At 39.0% G+C, this 26,493-nt stretch overlaps 1 protein-coding gene across 1 annotated transcript in view; it reads right to left on the minus strand.

Moving 5' to 3' along the window:
- The window catches only part of FGD4 (FYVE, RhoGEF and PH domain containing 4), a gene marked incomplete at both ends in the record, with an annotated part of 196,128 nt that overhangs the window by 66,573 nt on the left and 103,062 nt on the right, over positions 1 to 26,493 (minus strand). The gene's annotated exons all lie outside the window — the stretch shown is intronic.

Below are 26,493 nucleotides of genomic sequence, written 5' to 3' on the forward strand. Positions count from 1 at the left end.
GTGCTCCCCTTAAAATATATCTAGGTAAAACAAATTTTAGAAGATATTAATAGTTCCAAGTATTGTCTGAGAAGTTATTAGAGACCCAATGCTAAAACACATTAAATGAGTTTCATCAGACACCCTTCTGCTAAAATGGGCTGCCAATTAAATAAAGCATTGTTTAGCCAAATAAAGGCCTTGAATGCAAGATTTAAGGAACATTTATTTGACAGCATATTATAAATTATAAACAGAAGAAATAAAAACTTAGTCTTTAAATGTGTGATCCTATCTACCTTCTTAGAAAAGCCACATGAAGTAGGCAAAGCATATTCCTAAAATCCACAGTGAACCATCCAACCACTCAGCCTCTTAGGGGCATTAGGATGTTTGTTCCACAATGATCCCAAGAATGGCTTAGTATCTGAAAGTCCACCTGCTGGGGTCTAGTGAAGGATGGCCTTGGGGCAGAAACGGTGAAAAGCCACAGCCCAACTACAAATCAGAGGCAGAAACTGTAACTTGACAGTAAAATGAGACACTGTGAAAGCAAGAATGCAGCTTTAGAGATGATTTATAGCAACAAAACTATAAAAGGGGGGCAGCTAAGGGGTAAATGAGAAAACGAATTAAACTGAATCTTTAAAAAATAGATCACCACTGTTACATATTCAAAGATGAAACTACTTTAATAATTAACCTATTTAGAAACAAAACGTGTCTGGAGTAAATAATTTTTAATTGAAAACTAGGCACTTAATTTCTGGATAGCAAGCTTGCAGGATCTGATGGGTTTACAAGATCATATTTATTAGAGAACATTTCAGATGAATGTGATGAAATGCCTGCAGTAGGAGATCAAGTACACATCTATTTTCTTTTGAATCCATTTAAGTCATGATTACAAATCTTTTGCCAGTGATAATAAATCCACAGCCAGAAACTACATTTCAGATCATTATTTAAAACCCATTTCCAAACTTCAGCCATTATCACAAGGTATGAAAATATGGTGAAAGACACAGAAAACACATTCTTAAAAGGTTGTTAAAAAAATAAAAATAAAAAAAAGCAAAGACAAATATGCAACAGAGACCATGCAAAGCTTGAAATCTTTACTATTATTTACTATCTGGTCCTTTACAGGAAAAGTTTGCTGACCATGGTCTAGGTCAAACACATAATGGTAAAGGAAGTTTGACTAAAATTAGGCAGCACCATTTCATTAAATCATCTTCTAACATCCTGGATATTAGCAACACAGAGGAATACTTCTTTTTGCTTGTTTATGACTGACTCAGCCTACCCACATTTGGAGACAGTCCTTATTTGGGTACCAGTTGCATAACAGGGACTTGAAACCAAAATTGTAACCAGATGGTCTACCTATTCAAGAAATTTTATATTATAGAGGCTTTCAGATTCCAATTTACCAAGAACCAGTATGAGTGATTAAACAGGTATCTCTGGGCGAAGATACAACCAGTTACATTATGTTAGCATAGGGAGAGGGGTCCTATTTACTGTCTCTTCTTGAGGATTGGTAATCTATTTAGGTACTGGTCCTAACCATTTTGCATTCCTCTGTCTTATGCTTGCTGGGTCATATCTCCTGTAAGAACTGTCTAGACAGATGTAACTGCAGGGTATCCTCAGATATTCTCAGTTAATCCAGCCTCATCTTTGACTGCATAAACCTCCCTGTTCCAACTGGAGAGGTTCCCACTATGGCTTAACTTTCATTTATGTGTCTTCTGCATAGTACTTGTGAGTGGCAGATAATCTCTCTGACTGGTTAGGGTAACTCTGTCTCTTATTTGCAAAATTTTGTGTTGGGATGTTAACGTTTTGCCAACTTATTCTTGAATGGCTCTTTCACAAATTAAGGTTGGATTTACTCCAAAGCGAAGTCCGTTCACTTCTTGATTCTTCAGGCCTGATCTCTTGTCATGGTATCCATGGCCTCAGATCACATCTTTATGGCCATGTCTATAGTGCCTCACCCAACCATAACATCTCTCCCAACTGCACCAAGTCTCTAGCCCAGAAGATCTCCATGGACTCCACCCTCAGGACAAGAGGATCTCTTGATTTAAGAGCACAGAGTAGTTTTCTAAGGGAAACAATCTTCCTAGGTGTATATTGTCCAGAATGAAAGATATACTTAAAAAAGAAAAAAGAAAAAAAACACCAATATTTTGAAATAATCTTAGATTTACAGAAGAGTTGTACCCAGGCTCTTTCTTAGGTTAGCATCTTATGTAACTACAGTATGTTATCAAAACTAAAAATTTAATATTGGTACAATACTAGGCCACAGATTTCATTCAGATTTCACCATTTTTTTCACTAACATTCTTTTTCTGTCACAGGATCCAAACCAAGATATCATGTTGCATTTAGTTCTCCAATCTGTGAGAGTTACTCAGTCTTTGCTCATCTTTCATGACCCTGGCAGTTTTGAAGAGTACTGGTAAGTATTTTGTAGAATGTCCCTCAAACTGGGTTTCTCTGATGTTTTCTCATGATTAGACTGGGTTTACAGGTTTGGGGGAAGAACATCACAGAGGTGATGTACCCATCTCACTGCATTACATCACTGCATGATATCAACATGATTATCATGTGGTGTTAACCTTGGTCACTGAGTAAGGTGGTGTCTGACAAGTTTCTACACTGGAAAATATTCTATTTATAAGACATTTTTCAACAGTCTTCTCCTATCATCCCTTCAAAGACTCCCCACCTGTCCCACAGTTCTGGATATGGGTCATATCTCCCATGTGCTATTTAAAATGCCTGGATTAAGAGATCAATTGCACTTTTTAAAAAAGCAATTAAAGTTATAAAACTCATGGTTTACAACTCATTTGTCAATGAGGAACAAATCCTGAGCAAGGAAATTTATTTCAGAAAACGACTTCAGTTTCCCAAACTTCAAGAACTCAATAATAGGGGCTTCCCCGCTGGCGCAGTGCTTAAGAATGTGCCTGCCAATGCAGGGGACGTGGGTTCGTGCCCCGGTCCGGGAAGATCCCACATGCCGCGGAGTGGCTGGGCCCGTGAGCCATGGCCACTGGGCCTGCGGGTCCAGAGCCTGTGCTCCGCAACGGGAGAGGACACAACAGTGAGAGGCCCGCGTACCGCAAAAAAAAAGAACTCAATAATAAAATCCACACCCACGTCCACCCCACCCTGCCAAATAATAAGCAAACCACAAAGGATCTTAAGAAGAAAATATGATGGACAGTTTAAGAAATTTCCTTGGACCTAGAAAATCTAATTTTAGGAATCTAATCTACAGAAACAATCTTGTATGTGTAAAAGTATATGCATATGGACAGTCAATGCAACATATGCAGCTGTGAAAAACAGAAAAACAAAAATAAGACTGGGAAGATTTCCAAGATATTATTAAATAAAAGACAAAAAACTAGAAAAATATGTACAATATGATCCCACTTTAAAAAAAGAAATAAGATACATACAAATGTGTATAACTGTGCTGAAATGAATGTAAGGTAACATGGCAAGGGGACAGGGTAGGGTGAGATAATGAATGAGAACTTTTATGTTTTGCTGTCCATACAGCAATATCATTTAAATCTTTTATAATGAAAATGTACTTATTAATTACTTATATAAAAAAGAGAAAAATCTATGAAAGTCGCCAAGTATATGTACTACAAATTATTTTTAAAAGTATATCCTTTACATGTGTACACCTATGTTCATAGCAGCATTATTCATAATAGATAAGATGTGGAAGCAAACCAAGTATCTGTTGACGGATGAATGGATAAACACAAATATGGCATATACATACAGTGGAATATTATTCAGCCTTAAAAAGGAAGGAAATTCTGATACATGCTATAACATGGATGGCCTTGAGGCCATTGTGGTAAGTGAAATAAGCCAGTTGAAAAACACAAATCCCTTATGATTCCATTTAAATGAGGTACATAGAGTAGTCAAAATTGGAGACAGAAAGTAGAATAGTGGTTGCCAGGGACTGGAGGGATAGGAGAATGGAGTTATTGTTTTACAAAAGTTAAGTTTTACAAGATCAAAAGAGTTCAGTGCATGGACGATTGTCACAGTAGCACAACAATGTGAATGTACTTAATGCCCATGAACAGTACACTTAAAATAGTTAAGATGGTAAACTTTATATTATGCATTTTTAACATAAAAATTTTAATTAAAAAAGCATATCCCTTGCTTAATAAAAAAAAAAGTAAAGAAATACTAATATATTCAATTGCCTACTTAGCATCTCTACTAGTATGTCTAAGAACTAACTCACACCCAAATCTGACAGCCTTGTCTCCCAACTCTCACTCAAAATTAACTGCCTTTACCATCCTCTCCATCTCAGTTAATGGCAACCTCATCTGTGCTTAGGACAAAAAGCTTGCAGGTGTCCTAAAGTCCTCTCCTTTTCTCTCAGACTCTACAGCCTATCCATCAAGAAATTCTGTTGACTCTACCGTCTACCACTACCACCTGCTCAGCTACTATTCTGGCCTAAATTACCACAATCTTTGACTGGATTACAGCAAGACCTTCCACCTGGTCTCCCTGTGCCTACCCTTGTCCTCTGTATGTGTTTTCAAACAGGCCAGAGAGATGCCTTTTAAAACCCAAGTCAGATCACGTCCCTCCTGTGCTTAAAATTCTTCCATGGCTCCACATTTCACTCACAGTTTAACAACTCAGCTCTTTACAGTGGCTGACAGGCTCTACATGATCTGACCTTAGTCCCCTTGCCACTGACCTCATTGCCTAGTATTGCCCCCTTGCTCACTCCATGCTAGTCATACTGGTTCCCTGCTATTCCTCCAACGGGCCAAGCACGCTTTACAGCCTTTGGTCTAGCTGTTTTCTGCTGGAATGCTCTTCCCCCAGATAACTGCTTTCTCCTCACATCTTGGCTCAAATTGCATCTTGTTAACATGGACTACACTGACCACTCCATCTAGTATTACTGTTTACTCACAGGGTTTCCCTCCCACCCCCACCCCATAGCCCTTATCACCTTCTAAGAGACTATATTATTTATTTTCTTAATTGTCTGTCTCCCCTGGTTAGAATGTAAGCCCTGGGAACATCTCAGGAATACCACCTGCCACATAAGTAGATGCTCAGTAAATAATTGCTGAAGAAATGAATTCTAGATACTTCAGGAAAGTTTCTCTTCATCTGCTTACATTCTCATTTTCTAGTTCATGAGAGGTGTTTTCTAAGTTCCAACAATAAAGGAGACATGTAGCTGTTTGAGAGCTTAATCTATACAAAATTTCAAACATTTCCATTCTTAGGTAAATTTTTAAACATTCCAGGTTATTTATACACAAATTCTAAATATCTAGGGGGAAAAAAAAAACAAAAAACTTTACCCAAGTAATCTTCCTCACAACCCAGCAGATTTCTAAACATCTGGAATTGTAGAACTATCCAGATGTTTGTCTTGATAAAAAAAAAAGTAGCAGCCAAAAATCCCAGCAACTGACTGAAATATTTTTATTTATTAAAATCTGTAATTTTATTTACATTTATTAGAGTCACTAACTAAAATGCACTATGACTGCCAATGTTTCAGACTCAGCATCTGATGCTACCTAAAATTATAGAATAGTACAGAGTTATACTGTCAAGAAAAGCAGATTGCTTCAGGTCTTTGAAGTTCAAAAGTAATATGAACTCAAAATAAGCCTTGAAGGTAGGTAACTGTAGATATTCATTATTTTTAAAGGTCCCACTGCTGTATGATAAAATAAAATATGTAAAAAGGCAACTGTTACTATTGTATCTAAGGTATATGCAACAACATATGTAATGAGATAAGATAAATGCAGCCTCTAAAAACACAAAAATCATTTGTTTTTAAACTAGGAATATTTTATTTTCCTGAAACATGCTCCATAATTTTATTGAAATTTTTGCTACTCAAAAGTAGTGAAAAGGATAGTAAAGTTTCTAAAGAATGCTACTGTGACTGAAGAATGTTATTGTGACTGATCCTTTCAAAGGTAAAATCTATTAGATGAACTGAAACACATCTCACTAAGATTGTCAAAATTCCAGTTTTGAGTAGGAGCTCACAGATGAGGCCCACAGCCATAGTACCTGTTATGTACTAATGTATGTATGTATAGCAGACTATGTATATCACTACAATTCAACCATGGGTTCTAGGGGTCTGAATCCCTGCTCCCCACTTTCAGAGTGACCATTCATTAGGTGCCATGAATACCCGCATAGAAAGTGTTGAAAGTGCACGTTCCATGATGCCTTCTGGGTTGGTGCTGGGCCTGGTTGGTCAGTGTGTTTTGCTGTGCCTTGGCATGGTGTTATTTTAGGTAGAGACCAAACTTCCTCTGCATACCCCTGCGTGGGGAAGGGAGCTGGTGGCAGCTCTTCCACCCCCAACCATACACCGATGGAGGTTCCCCTTTTGGCTATAGTTAACTAAGAATGTTGGTCAAGATTACAGAAAAGTTCTTGCCATTTAAAGCACAAAAAACTACTCTGTCTGCAGCCATGACCAGAGGGGAAGGTGGGAGTAAAGAGAAACCACAATCAATTACATGCTGCTCCTTCTGCCTGCTTGCAAAGGGCAGTTCTAGTTGACACCATGTGAGTTGGAGAGGTTCATAGCCTGCTGTGCTTTACCCGATAAACTGATGCCAATTTATAATAACACCCATTTCTTGGTTCCTTCTTTTTTATAACCAAGTGGAAGAAACTGGGCCCTAGATTTATCAAAAGAACCTGCATTACTGCTGTACTGACAATGAGAAATATCCCTGAGAAGCTGCCCATCCATGTAATCAAGTAAGTGCTGTTTTGAAGTCGTCACACTTTTTGCCAGAGCCTAAGGTTCATAACAGTTTTAAGTTTTGAAATCTATGAACATACATACTATAAAAGATCTCTAAGTATATTAATGTGCATAGGGGCCTGCTAACTGGTGTTAGATTTCCCCAATATGATCATCTGTATCAAAAAGTCAGCTCAGGGACGTCCCTGGTGGTGCAGCGGTTAAGAATCCGCCTGCCAATGCAGGGGACACGGGTTCAATCCCTGGTCCAGGAGGATCCCACATGCCGTGGAGCAACTAAGCCCACGTGCCACAACTACTGAGCCAGCACTCTAGAGCCCGTGAGCCACAACTACTGAAAGCCTGCGTGCCTAGAGCCTGTGCTCTGCAACAAGAGGAGCCACCGCAGTGAGAAGCCCACGCACCGTGACGAAGAGTAGCCCCCGTTCAGCACAACTAGAGAAAGCCCACACACAGCAACGAAGACCCAACGCAGTTAGTTAGTTAGTTAGTTAGATAGATAGATAGATAGATAGATAAATAAATAAATGTATGTATGTATGTATGTATGTATGTATGTATGTGTGTGTGTGTGGGGGGGTCAGTTCAGATGCTGCGCATATGCACACCTAGGCAGCTTTCCTTGATCCCCAGAAGCGTAACACTTGGCTGTTTCCAGGCCAGTTGTACTAGTAATTGTATATACTAAATATATCCTTAGGGCAACATAAACATTCTTCAGGGCATGTCAGTCATATAACTAATTTGCCTAAGTTCAAATCCTGGCTTCACCGTTTAATAGCTGACTGACTTACTTCAATTTCCTGATCTGTAAATGAGAATTCATAGGATTCATAACAGTACCCTTCTCATAAGGTTGTTGTGAGGATTATGATTCAATTAATTCTAGTGAAAGTACAAGAGCAGTAGCTGGCACACGGTAATTGCTATATAACTACTTGCTATTACTGTTACAACTTGTATAATACGCAATGCTGTATAATGCCCAATGCTGTATAATGCCAGGGTAGTGGATCAGGGGACCAGATCTTTACTCTCTCCTCCCTCCAGCCTCTTAAGACCCTTACCTTTTGCCTCCTTCTATGCCCGCCCTATCTGCTTATATTTGCCCTTACCACTGCCTAAATTATGATTTACTACCACCCAGCACTTGCTCATGCTGGTTTACTTTGTTAACAGCTGCCATTTGCTTCAGTGCCTCTGCTACTTTCAGGGATTCCCAATGGGTCACTTTGGATAAATTCCGGCCAATTAATGACTCTTTTGCAAGTTAATACAATAATGAATTATTTACAAATATGTGGCCTGGTACATTAAATATGGTAACAGTATTAGTAATGACAATGTGATGTCTGACTTTTTTTTTGTGGCCACCCTGCGCGGCTTGTGGGATCTTAGTTTCCTGACCAGGGATTGAACCCGAGTCCTCAGCAGTGAAAGCACAGGGTCCTAACCACTGGACCGCCAGGGAATTCCCTGATGCCTGACATTTGACACGGAGTAGAATTTACTACAGACCATTTAAATCCCAAACAATTTAATAATTATTCTTCACCCTTTACCATGATTGTAAATATGTGTCCTGGATTCCATAACTTTTTTCATTTTTCCTCCAGCTGACATTTCTTCATTTGATATGAGGCACAATTGCTGGTTTTTAAACAATTAATCATTTTCTGAAAAGCACATTTAAGTGCTTATGACCACTTAAACTCAGTATTTAATAGCTCTCATCTTTATGCTTCCAAAGTACAAATTGTTCTTGTAAGCTCTGAGAATATCCAGTGATCAACTGCAAAATGAGTAAGAAAACGTATCAAGTTTCTACTTTATTCTATTCTTTCTTTTTTTCTTTTTGTCCCTCCTTACATGTACTGAGTGATAACTCCCTAACTAAAAGTGCCAGGTACTCTGCTAATTACTGGGGACAGGAGGACAAATAAGACATAATTCTTACCCTCAGGTAATTCCTAGAGATATGCACAATTCCATAGGTGTCAGTCCCCCTGTCCCCAATCCCTTGCTAACTGCAACTAGGAAGCAACTGCACTATTCACCCTATCAGCAATGGCAGAGGGTGAAGAGGAGAGGAATGGATCTGAGGCTTACTGAGGAAGGAATCAGGGAGGGACAAAGAGGAGGAAAGGATAACAACACTTACTTAGGCTTCTGACTAACGTGACAGGGAAACAGTGACTTTCACTTTAAGAATGCAAGAAGATGGGGCTTCCCTGATGGTACAGTGGTTAAGAATCCACCTGCCAATGCAGGAGACACGGGTTCAAGCCCTGGTCCAGGAGGATCCCAAATGCTGCGGAGCAGCTAGGCCCGTGCGCCACAACTACTGAGCCCGCGTACTGCAATACTGAAGCCTGTGTGCCTAGAGCCTGTGCTCCGCAACAGGAGAGGCCACCGCAATGAAAGGTCCGTGCGCCGCAACGAAGAGTAGCCCCCACTCGCCACAACTAGAGAAAGCCCACGGGCAGCAACAAAGACCCAACTCAGTCAAAAATAAATAAATAAATAAATTGGGGGGGGGGGGAAGGACATCACTGGCCTTTAATTTGGAGAGTGGAAAGCAGATACAACTGTTCCTTTGTTCTGTGACTCCCCTGTGGGTTTAAACCCCAAGATCAGGCAAAACACTTCATTTCATAAGAAGCTTGACTTCTTCCTAAAGACTTATAACCCACATAAAACAGGGTATTAGGACAGACTGTGCTCCCTGAAAAAAACAATTTTTCAAAATAGCCTTTTCTTAACTGATTTTTTTTCTAGACATCAAGAGGAGTTTGTATAAATGCAGTGCAATGAATAGCTTCAGACAGGGATGCACTGATGTTAAGATGTCCTTCAGTAACACACACACACAACTATCTATCCTGAATGTCACAAAAAAATTAACCATCATAACTTGGGATTTCATAGTGCTTTAAAACATACACAATATACAACCAGTATGCTTGCAAATGCTAGTACTGTTCTTACTACTAGTAGTAATAATGGTAGTAATAAAATCGAACGATATTGTTTATTCTGAGCCAAGTATGAGGTACATGAAGTACTTTATATGAATTATTTCATTTGTTCCTCTCAAGAATCCTATGATAGGATAAAGTAAGGTAGGCATTTTAATGTCCATTATAAAGATGAGTCAACTGAGGTGGTGTTAAGTGACTAGGCTGGTGTTAGATGTCATATCTACATATAGTTTGTAAGTACCTTCGGGGCTGGGACCCTAGCTCATAATCCTTTGGCTTTCACTCAGCAGGTAACAAAGTGATTACATCTCTGTTATAGTATAGCTATCTGCCATGACTCTGTGCCTCTATTTCAGCAAATACTATGCAGCCAGGAGCTTCCAAATATCCAAGACATTAAAAAAAAAATCATATGAGATTAAAAAAGAAGTATGAGATAAGAATGGGAATCTTATCTGGAGTCACTAAACAGCGTCCCAGACTTCATTGCCTCTTCCCAGCTTTGAACCTCCTCCTCACTTGCTCTTCAGTTCTTCCAATTTCTGATCTCTTTGCTCTAGGATGAGTCTCTCCATTACAGACGCTTAGACATTCCCTCTGGAAACCAACGGGCATAGTCCCTTAGGTTCACTCCATGCTAGTCTAGTCCTACTTAGCTCTTGGCTACACGGCTGTCGCTTCTGCTAGACCTGACCCGGACCTCTTCAAGGAGAGGTCAGAAAGACCCCATGAGGCACTTTCACATGTCATACCATATTTCACCTTCAGCATCCATAAAAGGTATGTAGGACAGATATCTGCATATTACAGTTGAAGAAAGTAAGGTTGGTAAATAGTGGTAAATCCAAGAGTCACACCAGGTTTTTGATTCCAAGGTCAGTGCTCTTTCCACTACAACTGATGGCCCTGTTGTCAGGCTTGTTTGTATTTTGCACTGGAAATGAGCTCATGATCTGGGGCTGTATTTCCAGTATTTCTGGGGCTGTGAGGACTCATCAGTATTTGCTCTGCTTGGCTAAAGACTCCACTCACCAGATACACTATAGTGATCTTAAATCCAAATGAATTGAATTGTTTTGAGAAACTAAACATACTCTTTAAATTGTTAATGACCCGCTAGTTGTCACAAAACCAAGTTTAAGAAATATTTTGAGTTTTTAAATAAAGTCTTAGAATCTACTCTAAGAAATTAGGATAATAATAAATGTCCTCAGGGAATCAGGTCTCTATTCCTTTCAAAAATTCTACTGGGCTTCCCTGGTGGCGCAGTGGTTGAGAGTCCGCCTGCCGATGCAGGGGACATGGGTTCACGCCCCAGTCCGGGAAGATCTCACATGCCACGGAGCGGCTGGGCCTGTGAGCCATGGCCGCTGAGCCTGCGCGTCCGGAGCCTGTGCTCCACACCGGGAGAAGTCACAACAGTGAGAGGCCCGCGTACCAAAAAAAAAAAAAAAAAAAAAAAAAAATTCTACTAAACCCAGCAATTACAACCTGCCACAGACCTTAAAGAACTAAAGTGCGTTTCTTCTTCATAGCTGGATGAAGTATGTGCCAACTTTTCTCCTACCCAAAGACTGGTTATGAGAGTAGGCTGGAGATAAAAGAAAAAAAGTTAAGAGTGGCATGTATGCATTAATTCAGTAATCATTTATCTAGCACTTTGCTATATTGTACAATATGGGGAATATAGCCAATATCTTATAACTATAAATGGAGTATAATCTTTAAAAACTGCAAATCACTATATTGTAAACCTATAACATATAATATTGTACTTCAACTATACTTCAATTAAAATGAAGGAAATGAAGAAAAATGTTTAGCACCTTGCAAGAATCAGTTAACAGAATCAGTGTCAGGCACTGTATAGGATCAGTAAGATCTCCAACCTGCTTTCAAGTAGGAAGATTAAAATGCCCTTCAATCAGGGAACTGCAAACTACAGTCTGTGAGTCCCTCAGAGATCTACAATCCACAGTTCACAGGCCAAATCTCGTCCACCACTTATTTTTGTTAATGAAGTTTTATTGGAATAAAGCCACATTCTTTCTTGTACATACTGCATATGATGTTTTTCGCTAGGTTGGCAGTTAAGTAGTTACAACGGAAATCATACGGCCCACAGAGCCTAAAATATTTATCATCTGGCCCTTTACAGAAGAGGTTTGCAGACCCTGACCTAAATAATCAAGGCAACAAACCATGGATTAGTACTATAAATGATACAATGTTATCACACTATTATTATAGCACTATGTTATAATACATTTGTACTTTAATTATCCAGAATCAATCTTGGTTCTGTCCCCAGCTAGCAATGTGACCTTGGGCAAGGAAAACCCTCTAGGTTTCAGGGAACTCACTGGCAGCATCATAGCACAATTGATCTAGCACAGCTGGGGTTACAGATGACTCTGGGATGTATTTGGTAAATTAACAATGTTATGGGGTATAATTTTTAGTTTGTTATTGGTCTAAATCCCACATGCCTAGCATCCTAGTGATTCTTTTGTCTTCCAAACATTTTTCACAAGAATTCTCTTCCCCAGCTATTTATTGCATGTGAACAAATAAGCCAACAGGTCATGCTTCTGGGTCAGTGCTGCTCAACCATGAATCACCTGTGGAGCTTTAAAAAAGAAAACTATAAATACCTGGGCTGAAACCCAAGCCAATGAAATCACTATCTCTAGGGAGTGGGACCCAGGTATCAGTGTGTTTTAAAGCTTCCCAGGGGATTCCAATGTGCAGTTGAGATTGAGAACCACCATTCCTGGTATCCTGGTAACAGGCTTGGATCAAATTAGTATTTTCAGTAGAAGCTGTATAAAATAGATTTCATAATTTTAAGCTGTTAAACTAAGTTCCACCGAATTTATATCATAAAATGGGGATTCCATGAAGACTCTGAAATTTTAATAGAAATGATTTAGGGTTGCAGCATCAATTGACTCCTGTTTAAGTCATAGCCAATAATTATATGCTGAGCGTGAGGCCCTCTTCAACATCTGGTTGATAAAGATTATCTGATTTTAGAATCTACTACTGAAAAAAAAAATAGACATCCCCTGGTTTATATGAAAAGCTACTAATTAGGAACCATGAGAATTCAAAAGAGAGATTATTTCTGGCCGATGGAGAGTATGGCAAGCTTTGCTTTGAAAGAAGAGACTTCTGAAAACAATAAAATTTAAAAGTTTATTGACTTTATAAACTCCGAAAGAAATAAAAACAGATGTAAGAAATGAACTTGAAGGGCAAAAGTTAGTTTTTCTCCTAACAGCTATAGCCAACTCATTTATTCAAGATGTCTGGTTTATAAATTAACCAGAATCTTGGCTTTTCCTCTTCCTTTTACCCACTGCCAAACTATTTTCCATTTATTCACAGTAAATTTATCTGCAGGTCCAGAGAGAAGAAGAAAATCAAACTGGCCAAAATGTTTCATAAGGTTTGACAAGGATGTTGTTAAAACCAAATAGAATTGTTTTCCATAATGTCAATCACAGCAACCAAGAATGGACTACTATTTCTCTTCACAAAGGGAAAAATACACCCTTTTCATAAGCAAATCCTTCCTGACCTAGCTCGATTTTCACTAATTTTGTATCTGCTTTTCTGGTTTATTTTTCTGAACTTGATTTCTCTAAACCTGGTTCCCAATGGCCAAAACATTCTAGCTTAACGCTCTCTATAAACTTAAGTTCTATGAGCTTCTGCCTACTTCACGTTACCTACTTAAAATTACTGGCTGACTTCTGCTTCTCAGCCCACTTTGTTTTGCAGTTATTGACACTGTTCATTCATTTTTCAAACCTAATTTGGCTTCACGGTAGTAATGGATAAAATGAACTCTACCAAGTAGGAAAATCTCCTTAGGGCCAGCCAGTCCTTCAACCTGAACTGCTATTTCAAATGCACCAATTCTATCACTGTAGTCCAAGGCCGGGATCAGCCAGGCCTGGGAAGGAAGGCTATGCTTATCTGGGAAGTGCATTCCCCCCTTCCCCCGCACCAGGAGAAAACAGGGTGGATTAGGAAAACTAGAGGTTGAAAGGTCAAAATTTTGACATGATTATTTATTTACTTTATGACCATGAGAAAGTTACTTAAGTTCCTCATAAATTAGAGAAATTTTTACTGCTCTAGTCTCATTGCTTAGGCACAGGTCACAGGTAGATGCAGACCTTGATTATTGGTAGTTTTTAAAAAATCTGACAAGGTAAGGTGGTTTTAGAAAAAGGGCTTGGTGACAATCTCTAATCTATCCCAACTCTCCTTTTTATTTTGATACTCTTTTAAGACAAACATTAATATAAATCTCATTTTACTAAAATTTAATATTTAACAGCTTACATAGATATTTGCTTTCCTTACTCGCTGCTGTGTAATCAGACCAGCAGGCCTCATATTTTTCTCCTGGCAACATTTCTAGACCAGGAGCACAATAGCATTTGTGTTTAGGTTCTAACAGTGTAGGGGATTGTTTCAAGTCATGCAAAACTTAAAAAGCAAATACTGATCTAGCTTATCGTTTATTTCCTATATATATTTTTTGGCTGACAGAGGAAGGAAATTAGGAAGAAAAATAATTCAATTTATCAAATATAACCATTTTTCTAATTCTGAATTTTAAAACTGCATTATATAACTCATGTTTAGTTATGTCTAACATGACTGCTCCTACAAAGAAAAAGTTTGTTTTATTCACTGAAACCAATCTTATTACTCCCTTGCTTAAAATCCTTTAATGGGACTGCAAGATCCGTAGGAAAAACTCTAATTTCCGTACAGGACCCTTTACCATCAGACATAAGCCTGTAAATGCTTCATATCTATCTTCTCACAGCCATGCGCCCCTAATGCTCTAGCCACATTCTGATCTTTGCGGTTCCTGTAACACATTATACTCTTTTCATGCCTGTATGTTTTTGCATATGTTGGTTCCCTTAGCTCAATAGGGTATCTTTAAACACATTAATCTAGTTCCAATGTCACCTTTTTGAGGAAATTTCCTTGAGTCAAATAAACAGTCAGTTACTCCTCTTTTTCTGTTCTCCAAACACGCATTTTGTACCTATACTAATACTACGGCATCTGTCATGCAGTCACTGCTTTTACTGGTTTCCTACCCTTTCAAATCAAGTTTTACAAGAACTGTTAAAAAGGAAACATTTCTAGATTGTTACATTTTATTCTGCGTCCTTTCTTTTCCTATCATCCTCATAACAGGAGAGTTTCAAAGAATTAAATGTCTTAAACACAGGAGGGAAAAAAAAGAAAAACAAAAAAGGAAGGGAGTATACCCTTAGACCAGAACAAAATATCTTAAATGTTTTCTCTTCATCGTGCCACAATTTTCTCCATGCAAACTATTCCCCAAATTTCTTGGTCTCCCACTCCGAAACGTCTCCCATCTACTTCCTCTCTCAACAGAACCCCGTAATACAAAACCAATTATGGAGCCCTCCACAGGCTGCATTTTCATTACCCATGCCCAGCCCACCCCCAAAACTTTGTCTCAGTTCTTTATAATTGGGATCAACTTGGCCTCTCAGACTTCATGGACAGATCAGAATGAGCAGGGAACACATTGAGGTCAGAGAGTTAACAGGGTAGAGGCTGGCATCAGGACAGGCAGGGCCTTGCACGTCACTGAGAGGACACAGGCTTTTCCTCTGAGAGAGATGGGAATCCATTGAAAGGTTCTGAACAGAGGAGAGACAATTTCTGTTTTCCATTTTTAAAGGAGCACTCAGGCTGCTGGGTAGAGAACAGACTTCAAGAGGCCAAAGGTGGATAGGAAGGTACTGGAATAATCCAAGGAGAAGTTGAGTGTGAACTGAACCAGTGTAGTAGCAGTGGAGGCATTAAGACATGGTTAGTTTGATATCTTTCAAAGCAGGACTGATTGACAGATTGGATTGTCAGACTGGTAAGAGAAAAAAGATTCAGGAAGACTAAGGTTTTTAGTCGGAGCATAAGAAATAACTGTTGCTACATTATGACATGGAGACGACCAGGCTACAATGGCTTAGTGGTTTTTTTAAGAGGAGAAAGAGGTTTTCTCCAGGCCAAGTTTTAATATAACCATTATGTAGAATGACCAGCTTCCATGACTAACATTATTTTTCTTCTCAGAGGCACTTTCCTTCGGTCTGCTTCAATATATGACCGACCAACTACAGACCCTGGGTCAATTAGTAGAGGAAAAACCCTTAGAAGGATCTGATCTAAACAGGGCTTAACAGGGACTGTGGGAGGAAATAAGTTTGAGAACACACTTAAATGAGGGTAAAGACCTTTAAAAATATATTTCAGACCAATAAAAATTAGCTTCCTATTTTATATATAAGAAATAGCACAGAGAGTAAAGATGACTACCAGAGGGTAGATCAGAAAGGTGGTAGGGATGGATAAGCCTATAAGCACCTAGGAAAAGGCCTTTTATTTTTTGAATGAATGGTATATTCCAGTGTCTAAGGAAAACTGTTCAAGTTTAAATCTTAATCTTGAATTACAATTTAATTTACCTATAGTTTGGATGAATATCAAATGAAGACAATGTTATCATCCCTGCAAAGACTGAAGAATACTTCCCATTGAGTCATTCCTCACATTCCATTTTTCTCTTCAATTTTTATGTGAGTTTGTCTACAAGCATAAGTTTTTGTTTGTTTGTTTGTTTTTTCAGTACGCGGGCTTCTAGCTGTTGTGGCCTCTCCCATTGCGGAGCACAGGCTCCGGACGCGCAGGCTCAGCGGCCATGGCTCATGGGCTCAGCCGCTCCACGGCATGTGGGATCTTCCCAGACCGGGGCACGAACCCGTGTCCCCTGCATTGGCAGGCGGACTCTCAACCACTGCGCCACCAGGGAAGCCCCAAGCATAAGTTTTAAGAAGGAAAGTTTCTTCAAGTCATAAAAAAAGAAAATGTTTACAAATAACATGTACACTAAATGCACATATTTACAAATTTTCTTGGACAACTTAATAGCAATAAACTAACCCAGTAGTGTGGGCAGGAAGTGCTACATTACTGTCTTTTCAGTTTAAAAACCGTAAAAGGAACTTCTAAAGCCTACATTATTGTAGTGGCCACTCGCTATAGGGAGTTGTCCATTAGAGCAGAAAATTCGAGTAGCCCTTCTCTCTCCATTTGAGGCTGCCTTTCAGGAAGGAATACTACTTCTCTCCAATCATCCCTAACTATTTAAAGGTGGAATGAGAAGGGACAGAAGTTGTTCTAGGGAAAGAAAGAACTCACTGACGGAGAGTGAGTTCATCCCTTTTGCAGCTTTTTTAAAAAGTTTCATATTTAGAGTGTGATGGTAAACCACACAACACACAAACCTTGGGGAGATCACACAAACCTTGAACTTAGAACCCCTGCAAAGAAACTGAGGTTTTTTCCTGGATAATGGAGGGAGCCAAGGCAGACATGGGCTGGGCTACTCAATCTCTAGCAACTACTGGAACCTGGGAACAGAGCCAGTCAAGGCTGCCTAGCTGCGGGAAGGAGCCTCAGCTTCCCAGCTGCAGTACTGTGACTGGCCCCGCCCCTGGGCTTCCAAGCTCAGTGCAACTCCCGTCACCCCCTCCGCTGCCCCCCAGGCAAAAAGAAGGAAACAGTGACACCACAAGGAAGAGAATCTTGGTAACTATGAAGACTTGCCTGTTCTAAGGATCAGTTCATTTTATTTAATTAACAGTGTAGACAGCAGGGTAGACATTCCTCAGGAAGGTTAATATCCATGCACAAACAATGGGAAAATAGCATCAGAAAATGAACCCATTTCAGTTTTAAAAAATATTTTTAGCAGAAATTTCCTGTCACATGATTACATTTCTACCACACAGTATTTCATGCCTCTTTGAAAGAATCTACTTCTCATTAATATACTCTCTAGAATACTGGAGGAAAAAAACGGTGTCTTAATACCACTAACAACAACAACAAAAAATCCATGCCTGTCTCTATGATGTTATCTTATATTGAAAAACAAGTAATATTCACTCTTCTGAACTTTGCTGAAACAAGAAGACTGGGATGGTGGGGATGTGTGTGTGTGTTTGCTTGAACAGAACAGTATTCCACGCAGTAATAATAGAAAAGGATTAGTGGTAAACATTTCTTAGCTTTGTTCACACCAGAAATGGAAGAAAAAACTTTTGCTTTCTTTGTCTGTATTCTCCCGTCAGTGACTAACTTTTCAAACTTCTAATGTTAGTAAGAATGAGTCAGAGAAACAGAACTATTAAATTTGTATTTCGCTAAACCCAGAAGCAGCCTCCTGGAAGAGGCAGAAACCATGAATGCAGTACATATTTTAACATTAAAGTTGAAAAATAATGTGAACCTTATTCTTAACTTAAAACCAAACTCTGCAACTTTCATGTCCCTCAGCATGCTGTTATAAATTGACCCACAGAAACCGGGTGAAAAAAACAAAACAAAAACGAGAAAGATACACCAGAAAATGAAACTACTTACCTTGATCAGTGGACATGATTTCACACATACTGATAATTAGTCTACTTTGGTTTGATAAGAAAATATTTGGCTTTACTCTTTAAAAGTTTATGTGATAAAATCTCACTCCTGGCTCTAAAGCCTCTCACAGCTTGGAGACCCACAGGTTAGCCGGGAGCTCTGATGGTGCACTGCTTACTTCAGGGCCTTCTTAGACCTTAACTGCTCAAAGACAACCTCATGCATAATATGCCACACCTCCCCAGAGGAGGGCTGCTGCAGTGCTTTTCATGAGACCAACTTTATGAGGATGGAGAGAAAATAAACAACAACGGAAGCCCATGGAAGCAACAAATGCACTAGAAATACATTTGGGAATAGGACAGTTTATAAACTGACTAATTCCTTAACGATTAGTAATGCTCTAAAAAAGCCAACATGAAAACAGTTTGTTTCCACTTGAACTGGGTCCATGCTCTGGACCAAAGAGGTTACAGATTCAGGATTCACAGGCTTAAGATGTTAAAACGTCATTTTAAATGATCTCAAATGCTTTTTGTGACACTTAATACTTTCCATTTTAGCATAGTTCATTGATCTTAGTGCAGAGTGAATAAATACTACTCATAAATTTCCTAAGGAAGTCAAGTTTTATGTTATTTTGGAGCATTGTTTACAATCACAATGAAGTAATGGGCTATAGACATCACGCTCAGTTGAAAGTAGCCTCTCCAAACCCCTCCTCAGTGTGTCCAGATGCAGTGGTTCTCACATACCAGATCATCTGGATGGCATTTTAAAACACACACTGCCTGGTCCCTTCCCAGGAGTTAAATTCAACCAATCTGTGGTACAACCCCAGAATCTGCACTTCTAACAAGCTCCCAGGTGACGCTGACACTGCTGGTCTGGGACTGCACTTCAGGGACCATACATAGAGAACCACGGGGGCAGAGACTTGACACTCACTGGTGGCCTAAAGCTCTGGCTCACTTGCACCTGCTTAGGAATTGCTTAATGTCAGGGCAGGGGGGCAACACTCAAGATACAGTATGGGGGACTATGTATTATACATTCAGATAAGACACAGTAACATCCATCTGCATATCAGGAAATGGACTTATCAACTTAATTCTTTTTTTTTTTTTTTTTTTTTTGTGGTATGTGGGCCTCTCACTGTTGTGGCCTCTCGCGTTGCGGAGCACAGGCTCCGGACGCACAGGCTCAACGGCCATGGCTCACGGGCCCAGCCACTGCGCAGCATGTGGGATCTTCTCAGACCGGGGCACGAACCCGTGTCCCCTGCATCGGCAGGTGGACTCTCAACCACTGCGCCACCAGGGAAGCCCCAACTTAATTCTTAATAAAATAAATTTGCATACTAGGTATGAATAGGTCTTAATCTAAAAAGAATAGACAATTAGAACATGTAGAAAAGGAGTCAAAGAAAGAGAAGAAACCTGAATTGTCCTTTATGTCCGTCAGGAACTCCACTGGTGTTTAAAATTCACTGTGACAGGAAAACTATTTAAATTTGATTCCAAAGACCACTTAGCCTTGGCAAATTTCAGTACCATAAAAAGTAGAATGTTTCCCTGTCATAAAAATGCACCAATTCAGTGCTTCCTGAATTTTGATAGCAATGTTTAAATTATAATCTCAGGTTAGGTTTCCAAAGAAATACCTTTTCTTTTTTTTTTTTAACATCTTTATTGGAGTATAATTGCTTAACATTGTTGTCTTAGTTGCTGCCGTATAACAAAGTGAATCAGCTCTACGAAAACATATATCCCCATACCCCCCCCATTGCGTCTCCCTCCCACCCTCCCTATCCCACCCCTCTAGGTGGTCACAAAGCACCCAGCTAATCTCCCTGTGCTATGCAGCTGCTTCCCACTAGCTATCTCTTTTACATTTGGTAGTGTATATATGTCCATGCCACTCTCTCACTTCGTCCCAGCTTACCCTTGCCCCTCTCCATGTCCTCAAGTCCATTCCCTACATCTGCGTCTTTATTCCTGTCCTGCCCCTAGGTTCTTCAGAACCTTTTTTTTTTTTTTTTAAGATTCCATATACATGGGTTAGCATATGGTATTTGTTTTTCTCTTTCTGACTTACTTCACTCTGTATGACAGACTCTAGGTCCATCCACCTCACTACAAAAAACTCAATTTCGTTTCTTTTTATGGCTGAGTAATATTCCACTGCATATATGTGCCACATCTTCTTTATCCATTCATCTGTCGTTGGATACTTAGGCTGCTTCCATGTCTTGGCTATTGTAAATAGTGCTGCAATGAACACTGTGGTACATGTCTCTTTTTGAATGATGGTTTTCTCAGGGTACATGCCCAGTAGTGGGATTGCTGTGTCATATGGTAGTTCTATTTTTAGTATTTTAAGGAACCTTCATACTGTTCTCCATAGTGCCTGTATCAATTTACATTCCCAACAACAGTGCAAGAGGGTTCCCTTTTCTCCACACCCTCTCCAGCATTTATTGCTTGTAGATTTTTTGATGACAGCCATTCTGACCAGTGTGATGTCACACCTCATAGTTTTGATTTTCATTTCTCTAACGATTAGTGATGTTGAACATCCTTTCATGTGTTTGTTGGCAATCTGTATATCTTCTTTGGAGAAATGTCTATTTAAGTCTTCTGCCCATTTATGGATTGGGTTTTTCATTCTTTTGATATTGAGCTACTTGAGCCGCTTGTATATTTTGGAGATTAATCCTTTGTCAGTTGCTTCATTTGCAAATATTTTCTGCCATTCTGAGGGTTGTCTTTTTGCCTTGTTTATGGTTGCCTTTGCTGTGCGAAAGCTTTGAAGTTTTATTAGGACCCATTTGTATATTTTTGTTTTTATTTCCATTTCTCTAGGAGGTGGGTGAAAAAGGATCTTGCTGTGATTCATGTCGTAGAGTGTTTTCCTTATGTTTTCCTCTAAGAGTTTGATAGTGTCTCGCCTTACATTTAGGTCTTTAATCCATTTGAGTTTATTTTAGTATACAGTGTTAGGGAGTGTTCTAATTTCATTCTTTTACATGTAGCTGTCCAGTCTTCCCAGCACCACTTATTGAAGAGGCTGTCTCTTCTCCATTGTATATTCTTGCCTTCTTTATCAAAGATAAGGTGACCATATGTGTGTGGGTTTATCTCTGGGGTTTCTACCCTGTTCCACTGATCCATATTTCTGTTTTGGTGTCAGTACCAAACTGTCTTGATTACTGTAGTTTTGTAGTATAGTCTGAAGTCAGGGAGCCTGATTCCTCCAGCTCTGTTTTTCTTTCTCAAGATTGCTTTGGCTATTTGGGGTCTTTTATGTTTCCATACAAATTGTGAAATTTTTTGTTCTGCTTCTGTGAAAAATGACATTGGTAGTTTGATAGGGATTGCATTGAATCTGTAGATTGCTTTGGGTAGTAAAGTCATTTTCACAATGTTTATTATTCCAATTGAAGAACATGGTATATCTCTCCATCTGTTTGTATCATCTTTAATTTCTTTCATCAGTGTCTTACAGTTTTCTGCATACAGGTCTTTTGTGTCCTTAGGTAGGTTTATTCCTAGGCATTTTATTCTTTTTGTTGCAATGGTAAATGGGAGTGTGTCCTTAATTTCTCTTTCAGATTTTTCATCATTAGTGTATAGGAATGCAAGAGATTTCTGTGCATTAATTTTGTATCCTGCTACTTTACCAAATTTATTGATTAGTTCTAGTAGTTTTCTGGTAGCATCTTTAGGATTCTCTCTATATAGTATCATATCATCTGCAAACAGTGACAGTTTTTCTTCTTTTCCGATTTGGATTCCTTTTATTTCCTTTTCTTCTCTGACTGCTGTGGCTAAAACTTCCAAAACTATGTTGCAATAATAGTGGTGACAGTGGGCAACTTTGTCTTGTACCTGATCTTAGTGGAAATGGTTTCATTTTTTCACCATTGAGAATGATGTTGGCTGTGGGTTTGTCATACATGGCCTTTATTATGTTGAGGTAAGTTCCCTCTATGCCTAGTTTCTGGAGGGTTTTTATCATAAATGAGTGTAAAAAGCTTTTTCTGCATCTATGAGATTATCATATTGTTTTTATCCTTCAATTTGTTAATGTAGTGTATCACATCAATTGGTCTTTGTATATTGAAGAATCCTTGCATTCCTGGGATAAACCCCACATGATCCTCTTAATGTGCTGTTGGATTCTGTTTGCTAGTATTTTGTTGAGGATTTTTGCATCTGTGTTCATCAGTGATATGGGCCTGTAGTTTTCTTTTTTTGTAACATCTTTGTCTGGTTTTCATATCAGGGTGATAGTGGCCTCGTAGGATGAGTTTGGGAGTGTTCCTCCCTCTGGTATGTTTTGGAAGAGTTTGAGAAGGCTAGGTGTTAGCACTTCTCAAAAAGTTTGATGGAATTAGCCTGTGAAGCCATCTGGTCCTGGACTTTTGTTTGTTGGAAGATTTTTTATCACAGTTTCTATTTCAGTGCTTGTGATTGGCCTGTTTATATTTTCTATTTCTTCCTGGTTCAGCCTTGGAAGGTTGTGCTTTTCTAAGAATTTGTCCATTTCTTCCAGGTTGTCCATTTTATTGTCACATAGTTGCTTTTAGTAATCTCTCATGATCCTTTGTATTTTTGCAGTCTCAGTTGTTACTTCTCCTTTTCCATTTCTAATTCTGTTGATTTGAGTCTTCTTTTTTTTTTTTTTGATGAGTCTGGCTAATGGTTTATCATTTTTGTTTATCTTCTCAAAGAACCAGCTTTTAGTTTTATTGATCTTTGCTATCATTTCCTGCATTGCTTTTTCATTTATTTCTGATCTGATCTTTATGATTTCTTTCCTTCTGCTAACTTTGGGAGTTTTTCATTCTTCTTTTTCTAATTGCTTTAGGTGTAAGGTTAGGTTGTTTATTTGAGATTCTTCTTGTTTCCTGAGGTAGACCTGTATTGCTATAAACTTCCGTCTTAGAACTGCTTTTGCTGCATTCCATAGGTTTTCAGCCGTCATGTTTTCATTGTCATTTGTTTCTAGGTACTTTTTGATTTCCTCTTTTATTTCTTCAGTGATCTCTTGGTTACTTAGTAGCATAGTATTTAGCCTCCATGTGTTTGAATTTTTTACAGTTTTCTTCCTGTAATTGACATCTAGTCTCATAGCATTGTGGTCGGAAAAGATACTTGATATGATTTTCAATTTTCTTAAATTTACCAAGGCTTCATTTGTGACCCAAGATATGATCTATCCTGGAGAATGTTTCATGAGCACTTGAGAGGAAAGTGTATTTTGTTGCTTTTGGATGGAATGTCCTATAAACATCAATTAAGTTCATCTTGTTTAATGTATAATTTAAAGCTTGTGTTTCCTTAATTATTTTCATTTTGGATGATCTGTGCACCGGTGAAATTGGGGTGTTAAATCCCCTACTATTATTGTGTTACTGTCGATTTCCTCTTTTATGGCTATTAGCAATTTGCCTTATGTATTGAGGTGCTCCTATGTTGGACGCATAAATATTTACAATTGTCGTATCTTCTTCTTGGATTGATCCCTTAATCATTATGTAGTGTCCTTCTTTGTCTCTTGTAATAGTCTTTATTTTAAAGTCTATTTTGCCTGATATAAGAATTGCTACTCCAGCTTTCTTTTGGTTTCCATTTGCATGGAATATGTTTTTCCATCCCCTCACTTTCAGTCTGTATGTGTTGCTAGGTCTGAAGTGGGTCTCTTGTAGACAGCATATATATGTCTTGTTTTCGTATTCATTTAGCCAGTCTATGTCTTTCGGTTGGAGCATTTAATCCATTTACATTTAAGGTAATTATCGATATGTATGTTCCTATTACCATTTTCTTAATTGTTTTGGGTTTGTTATTGTAGGTCTTTTCCTTCTCTTGTGTTTCCTGCCTAGAGAAGTTCCTTTAGCATTTGTTGTAAAGCTGGTTTGGTGGTGCTGAATTCTCTTAGATTTTGCTTGTCTGTAAAGGTTTTAATTTCTCTGTTGAATCTGAATGAGATCCTTGCTGGGTAGAGTAATCTTGGTTGCAGGTTTTTCCCTTTCATTACTTTAAATATGTCCTGCCACTCCCATGTGGCTTGCAGAGTTTCTGCTGAAAGATCAGCTGTTAACCTTATGGGGATTCCCTTGTACGTTATTTGTTGCTTTTCCCTTGCTGCTTTTAATTTCTTTGTTTTTAATTTTTGATAGTTTGATTAATATGTGTCTTGGCATGTTTCTCCTTGGATTTATCCTGTATGGGACTCTCTGCGCTTCCTGGACTTGACTATTTCCTTTCCCATATTAGGGAAGTTTTCAACTATAATCTCTTCAAATATTTTCTCAGTCCCTTTCTTTTTCTCTTCTTCTTCTGGGGCCCCTATAATTCGAACGTTGGTGCATTTAATGTTGTCCCAGAGGTCTCTGAGACTGTCCTCAATTCTTTTCATTCTTTTTTCTTTATTCTGCTCTGCAGTAGTTATTTGCACTATTTTATCTTCCAGGTCACTTCTCCGTTCTTCTGCCTCAGTTACTCTGCTACTGATTCCTTCTAGAGAGTTTTTTAATTTCATTTATTGTGTTGTTCATCATTGTTTGTTTGCTTCTTAGTTCTCCTAGGTCCTTGTTAAACTTTTCTTGTATTTCCTCCATTCTATTTCCAGGATTTTGGATGATCTTTACTATCATTACTCTGAATTCTTTTTCAGGCAGACTGACTATTTCCTCTTCATTTGTTTGGTCTGGTGAGTTTTTACCTTGTTCCTTCATCTGCTGCATATTTCTCTGTCTTCTCATTTTTTTTAACTTACTGTGTTTGGGGTCTTCTTTTCACAGTCTTCAGGTTCGTAGTTCCTGTTCCTTTTGGTGTCTGCCCCCAGCGGATAAGGTTGGTTCACAGGGTTGTGTAGGCTTCCTGGGGAAGGGGACTGGTACCTGTGGATAAGGCTGGATCTTGTCTTTCTGGTGGGCAGGATCGCATGCTGTGCTGTGTTTTGGGAACTTAGTATGACTTTAGGCAGCCTCTATGCTAATGGGTGGGGCTGTGTTCCTGTCTTGCTAGTTGTTTGGCATGGGGTGTCCAGCACTGGAGCTTGCTGGTCATTGAGTGGCGCTGGGTCTTAGCGTTGAGATGGAGATCTCTGCGAGAGCTCTCACCAATTGATATTACGTGGGGCCAGGAGGTCTCTGGTGGTCCAAAGTCCTGAGCTTGGCTCTCCCACCTGAGGCTCAGGCCTGACACTCAGCTGGAGCACCAGGACCCTGTCAGCCACATGGCGTCTTGACCCCTAAGAAAGCTGCTCACTGGACGTACCACCACAGTGGGGATCTGAGGGGCTCGCTGGGAACAGGAAATGATGCCACTGCTCAGCCTCAGGCACCTGAGGGATGACCTGGATGCCCCAGGGGCACCGTCTAGGGCAGGGCAAGAAGAGCTCCTGCACCAAGGGACGCCCCCCCTCTTTTTTTTTATAGCTAACATTTACTTTGTGCCAGGTGCTCTGGTAAGCACTTTCCATGCAGCATTTCTTTAAATCCTCACTGTGAGGTAATAATTTATCACTATATTACAGAAGAGAACACTTTCCTACAAAAGGAATAAATAATACAGGTAAGATAAGCAATAATAATTACCATTTTGTACAAGATAAAACTAGGTTTAAGATGTTAAAAATCTTGGCCAGTAACACAAGTAAAATGATAACCTTTAAGAAATTCAATTCTCTTTTGCACAATAAATTAAGATATAATGGAATCTACATTTGAATCTATATAGTGAAAACCAAAATATGATTTGCAGCTAAGAAGTGATAATTAAAGTGAGAAATAAAATATCATTGACTCTGATTGTTCACTGTGGATAATCTGAAATTATATTTGGAATCTACCACAAACTTGACTTAATTTAAGCTACCCAATAGGAGCCATGGCACTTTCTTATAAAGTTAAACAAGCACTTCCATATGACCCAGCAATGACACTCCTAAGTACTTACCCAAGTGAAGTGAATACTTACATTCACACAAAAAGCTGTACATGAATGTTTACAGAGGCTTTATTCATAGTTATCAAAAGCTAGAAAATACCCAAATGACTTTCAATCAGTGAATGGATAAGCAAACTGTGGTAAATCCATACAATGGCATAACACTCAAGAAATGAACTAAGGACACTTGCATGTGCATTAGAAGGAAGCCAACGTAAAAGGCTACATA

Source organism: Hyperoodon ampullatus (genome assembly GCF_949752795.1).
Source record: "Hyperoodon ampullatus genome assembly, chromosome: 11".
NCBI lineage: Eukaryota > Metazoa > Chordata > Mammalia > Artiodactyla > Ziphiidae > Hyperoodon > Hyperoodon ampullatus.